We start from the raw sequence: 6000 nt of genomic DNA on the forward strand, positions 1-6000 counted from the left end.
CAAAGTTGGCTGTGTGGCTTTGCATGGGTCATGTGAATCCTTGAGGTCTCTGGTCTCCATCGGTAACAATGTCTACTTTGTGAGTTTCTTGGGAGGATTAGAGTGTAGCTGAAATTCCAGGGACATGTTCAAGACACTTCTGTATAGCAACTGCTAGCGTTCTAGAAAAAATCTAAATGTGTGATCACTACAGACATTGTGCAGCATTTATCTCAATGGAAATCATCTGACCTAATCTATGTTTCCCAAGTTCATAGGTCAAAATAAACATTGTAAGCTTTGCTTGTTATTTTAATGTAATTCTTACTATAAAAGCTACCAAGTATGGAATGGATGATTTTATTTTAGACACACTGATACTGACAGGATAGAAACATCCCCTTATTGTGAATATAACAAGTGTACAAAATAGCCCTTTATTACTCACTGAATAACTTTCAACTGGTTTCCCTTCTCTGCCAAGAAACAACTGGCATTTGGGGCAGAGCTGAAGCCTTTTGGTCAGGATTAGGAGATGATCTGAATTTATTTTAGGACACTAAAATAAATTGATTGTTACTGAAGGCAGGAAATTTTAATTTAAAATCCTCCAAATAGACATTTGCTTCATATCTTAGTAGAAGGCCATTTAACAGTTAACTCTATTTAAAAATGTGTCTGTAATCAATTCTATGAACTTGGTGGCCTTCTTGCCATTGTTTTCTGACAAACAGAACCGGGAGGATGAATCTTCTGCTAAATAAATACTCATCTTTTAAAATTCTAACCTGTAGGTATCTTTACACTGTGAAGTTAAAATGGGGTCACTAGAGTTACAGGGTTGCAGTCTTGTTCAACCATTAATCCTTTCAGAATGCACCCCCCTCCACACACACACACACTGTAAATAAGATAGGAAGTGAGTTATCATTGACATCATTAGAAGTTGGACATTTCCTTTTATCCTCTAGCATTCATTTCAACCGATCACCCCTCATGCTATCTGTTTCCACATCCAGAAATGAGAAGGGGCATTTCAGACTCTTGTAATTGACAGTGAGTGTGGCTGCTAATGTCATAGACAGTGTAGAAGGGACAGACTGTCTTCCTTCAGATGCTGCAGGTGCAAGAGTTCAGGGGGCGCCCAAGCCCCAGGCTCTCAGTTCCGTGTGTTTGCCCTTGAACCTGTGAGTGCCCTTTGAGAGTCAGAGGGATGCAAAAGCGTCAGCCTGGACAGTGGGGCCAGTGTGTGCAGTGCTGTCATCCAAGGCTAGGGTCCTGTCTGAGAAGGAGGCTTTCTCACCACCCCGGGCACTTGCTGCTAGCCGGCATTCACGCTGACCGGCTCTGAAGCTGGGGCAAAGGTTTCCATTTGGGAAGAACCCACAGTGCACTCTGCAGCTGACTCCCACGTGTGCCTCTCTGTACAAGCTGCTCCTCAGAACTCATGCTGGGGTGATGCAGAGCTGGGTAGCCTTTATGTTCCCTGATATTCCTAATCCCATTGAATGGCATCACCTGATCCCCTCAACAAACTGGAAACTAGGAGCTGTGTCAGAATTTGCATTCATAAAATTATCTGGTTTGATAGTGGGCTTCCCTGGCAGCTCAGTGGTAAAGAATCTGTCTGCAGTACAGGAGACATAAGAGATGTGGGTTTGATCCCTGGGTCAGAAAGATCTCCTGGAGGAGGAAATGGCAACTCACTCCAGTATTCCTGCTGGCAAACCCCACAGACAGAGGAGCTTGGTGGGCTACAGTCTATAGGGGCTGCAAATAGTGGGACACGGCTGAGTGACAGCAAACACACACCGGTTTGATGAGAAATTCTGTTGATTCTCCTTCTGGAATTTGTCTCCCACCCAGCCCTTTGTTTGCACCCTTGTCGCCTCTATAGGCTTTGATCCTGAGAGAATGCAGGCTTCCCAAGATGCCACAGTGTGTAAACACTCAATGAACAGGCACTGAATAGAAAGACAGTTAGCAGTGACATCTTGGAACAAGATGCATAAACTGTGGTAGAGCTATTACTGGATCCATTTCTGAAATAAGATGTCTTCCACAAGACAAACAGCTTTCAAAATAAATCACTTGTATGACAGTACAAAGATTAATATTGAAACATTTCCTAAGTATTTAATGCTTTGACAAGCCTAGATCATAATTTTTTTCTTCCTGGTTTCTTGGGTCACTTAGTAACAAATGTCATTAACTGGTTTTAAACTGATTTAACAGAAGTTCCAAATCTAAGGTTTAAAAAAAGAAAGGGAAGTACGTGGCCCTACTTGTCCTGTTTGGTTTGAACTTTGAGATAAGATGGAGTCATTTAAAAATCACATTTTGTGGATTAGCAGACTACCTGTTTCCGTGCCTGGCTGAGTTGGACGCGTGGAAATAAGTGTGAGTGAGACATGGAAGTATTCCTGTAAGAAAAGCATCTGGAGCATTTGGCAGAATAAAGGCAATCCCTTGGCAGTTCACAGCAGAGCTCACTTTTTCTCTCTGTTTTACATTTCAGACCAAAATTCTAATTGACATTAAAGGCTACACTTTAAGAAGTGGCTTTTCCCCTTAATGTTTAATTTTCTGATTGTATTGCTTCTGTGATGTGAGTTTTTCTTTTTCCTCCATGTTAACAACCAAATTGAAACTAAGAACTCACTTATCTAAAGATTTCATTAAATGGAAATGTTATGGAACTCTTCAGCGGTGGAGTAAGTTGTCACCCAAATTCCTTTAACCTTCAGAACATGTGTTTACAAGCCTAAGAAAGGCTTGAGTATGTTATATACTCAGAAAAGCGTCTCAGCTGAACTTGATTTTGCAAAGAGGGTGGTTCCTTGTTTTGTTTGTCCTTTTTCAGCTTATTATAGTGAAACTCGAATTCTGAAATTGTTATGAAGTTACAAAATCATTCGCAGTACAATCAGATGTGTAGAGAAGATGGAGCATCGATTTCTTCCTAGCTTATCCGAACTTCTTCATGAGTCCCACCTCACTGATTGATGGGGATGTTGTAGGCTTGCCAACTGGAGCTATCTTTGTCACTCTTGTTCATATTCCTGTGTGTGCTGCCAAGTCACTTCAGTTGTGTCTGACTCTTTGCAACCCTATGGATTGTACTTTTGGTTTAAACATTCCAACTCTCCAAAACCTGAATCATAGATGGAGTGACAGCCTCTTTAGAATGACCCTATTTGTTTTGGTAAAGCACTAGTCATTTTTTATACCCCCCTCTCTTTTCTTGCTCAAGAAGGCTCTGTGGGGCGTTGAGGTGGTCTCACTGGACATTTTTGACAGCAGAGAACAGGTGAGAAGATGCCTGGGGTATCCTCTGGGTGCCCCTGTGGAGTGGCAGCCTAGGCTGCTGCTGAGTTGGTAACCGCTGACGCTCATGGCCTCAGCTGGGGATTTGAACCTAGGCCAGGGGTGCTGGTGATGGAGGTGACAGGCTTCAGTGTGGAGCAGTAGCCGCACCATTTAGGTTCCAAACCTCCTCGGGCTGTGGACATGCCGTCTCCCCTGGGCTCTCCTGGTCAACAGGAAACCAGAAGTACTGATGGGGGCTGCTTTCCTGCTCACCTTCTGTGGTCATCTCAGCCTTGGTGGAAGCAGCTGCTGGGAGCATCTCCTGGAGGCTCAGCCCACAGAGGTCACCCAGGAGGGGAACCTGCCTGGACTCCAGCTTCTTTATACATCTCTGATGTTTCCAAAGACTCTGATCTGAGTTGAAAAGATTACTCATGTGATACTCGAAAGAGGAAAGACTATTACCTCTGTAATAACAGGGACATTTTGGGGGGTAAAATCTAGAGTTGGAATAGAATTTAGAAGCATGGAGTCCAACATCTGCATTTTCTTTTAAAGAAACAGGTTGTTTTTTAAAAAAAGAAAGAAAGAAAGAAAGGAATAGGTTTAAAGATTTTTCCTTTGATTTTGTGACAATCTGATTTGGTAGCTCCCAACCCCAGCTCTGTGCACTTTTGTGATGCACGGCTGCTGTTTCTGTATGTATGGGTTCCTAAATAGATGCAGGTTGGAACACTTGTGAAACTACAGGCTAGAGTCTCCCTTTTTACTCACCTATGGTTGAATTCAGTTCAGTAGCTCAGTCATGTCCGACTCTTTGCTACCCCATGAACTGCAGTGCGCCAGGCTTCCCTGTCCATCACCAACTCTCAGAGCTTGCTCAAACTCATGTCCATCAAGTCAGTGATGCCATCCAATCATCTCATCCTCTGTTGTCCCCTTCTTGTCTTGCCTTCAATCTTCCCCAGCATCAGGGTCTTTTCAAATGAGTCAGTTGCTCCCATCAGGTGGCCAAAGTATTAGAGTTTCCGCTTCAGCATCAGTCCTTCTAATGAATATTCAGGACTGATTTCCTTCAGGATAGACTGGTTTAAGCCTTTTGCAGCCCAAGGGACTCTCATGAGGCTTCTCAACACCACAGTTCAAAAGCATCAATTCTTCAGTGCTCAGCTTTCTTTATAGTCCAACTCTCACATCCATACATGACTACTGGAAAAGCCACAACTTTGACTGGACAGACCTTTGTCAGCAAAGTAATGTCTCTGGTTTTTAACATGCTGTCTAGGTTGGTCATAACTTTCCTTCCAAGGAGCAAGTGTCTTTTAATTTCATGGCTGCACTCACCATCTGCAATGATTTTGGAGCCCCCAAAATAAAGTCTCTCACTGTTTCCATTGTTTCCCCATCTATTTGCCATGAAGTGATAGGACCGGATGCCATGATCTTCATTTTTTGAATGTTGAGTTTTAAACCAACTTTTTCACTTGATTTAATTAAATATTTTGCTTTTAGAGGCAGCTATGTGTGAGAGAGCTGGTTCTGTGATTTGAGTCCCGTTTCCACAGTTGGCCATGTGACCTTGGGCATGCCACTAGGCTCCATGAGCTCCAGTTTCTTTGTAAGATGGGACGTAATATTATTGACCTTGGAGGAGTCTGAAGTTATAGAATTGCAATGTTTATTTCTGAAACAGAGCAGTTAATATAATTGTCATTGGTATTTCTTAAATATTTGTGGCTTCTGGGTTTTTCTTTGAAAGCCCAAAATTTAAAAGAGAGAAAGAGGGAAGGAAAGAAGAAAGGGAAGGAAAACAAACAAACAAACACATAACCAGGTCTCCATATAACATTTCAGATTGCTGTCTGCATTGTCTCTAGGATTGGTTTCATGATTTGATAATAACACCTAATCCTTCTTTATCTAATTTGATGGTTAAGAGGAAAACTTTGATATTACAAAAGAAGCACTGTGTAAGTTAGTGTGGTATTGTTATGTTTGTAATATAATTCTTTCAAGAATCTTGAATAATCTACTTTTTAAATGAAGGAAAATCTATAAATTGCCCATCAGGTTTGGTGAGAGGAATAAATAATACAATATCTGATGGTTCTTCTTTATCATAGTTTCCTCTTTATCATCACTATTTTTCTGTGGAACGCAAAAAGATGAGTGAGGTGGTTACATTTCCTGAAAGTGTTTTCAAGAGAATTTTGTGCATTTAGGTAAAGTTCTGCTGATAAACATTTCTCTTAATCTTTAGTCTTCTACAAGTGCTCTTTAATTGCACAAATGCCATCACCAATTCAACCTGAAATATGGAAATTCTGCAAAAAGAAATATCTAGCCCTAGGAAAAAAAGTTCAAAGTGTCCAAATCAGATAATTTTTTAGTGGTAACTCCCATTAGATCTGTAGACTGGATAATCCATAAAAGAGCTGCTTTCAGCTTTAAAGACCTAATTACCTTAGTAAGTAGCTTCGTTATTGACATCCACACTTCTCACATCTGCAGTCTCCCTTGATGTGTGTGTATTGACCCTCTGATAAGCGGGGTGGAGTGTGCTTTCATCCAGAGTTCTTTTTCTCTTACGGGCAGGGAATTATCTTGTAACAGAAAAATGCTTCCCACTGGGAATGACCTTTCCCCCAGTACCACCCCTCCTCCACTACCATCAATTTGAAGAAATTGTTATTCTGGGAATTAAGCTAATAA

The sequence above is a fragment of the Moschus berezovskii genome, chromosome 10 (genome assembly GCF_049115385.1).
Source record: "Moschus berezovskii isolate FMDL1 chromosome 10, NW_MosBer_1.0, whole genome shotgun sequence".
Classification (NCBI taxonomy): Eukaryota; Metazoa; Chordata; class Mammalia; order Artiodactyla; family Moschidae; genus Moschus; species Moschus berezovskii.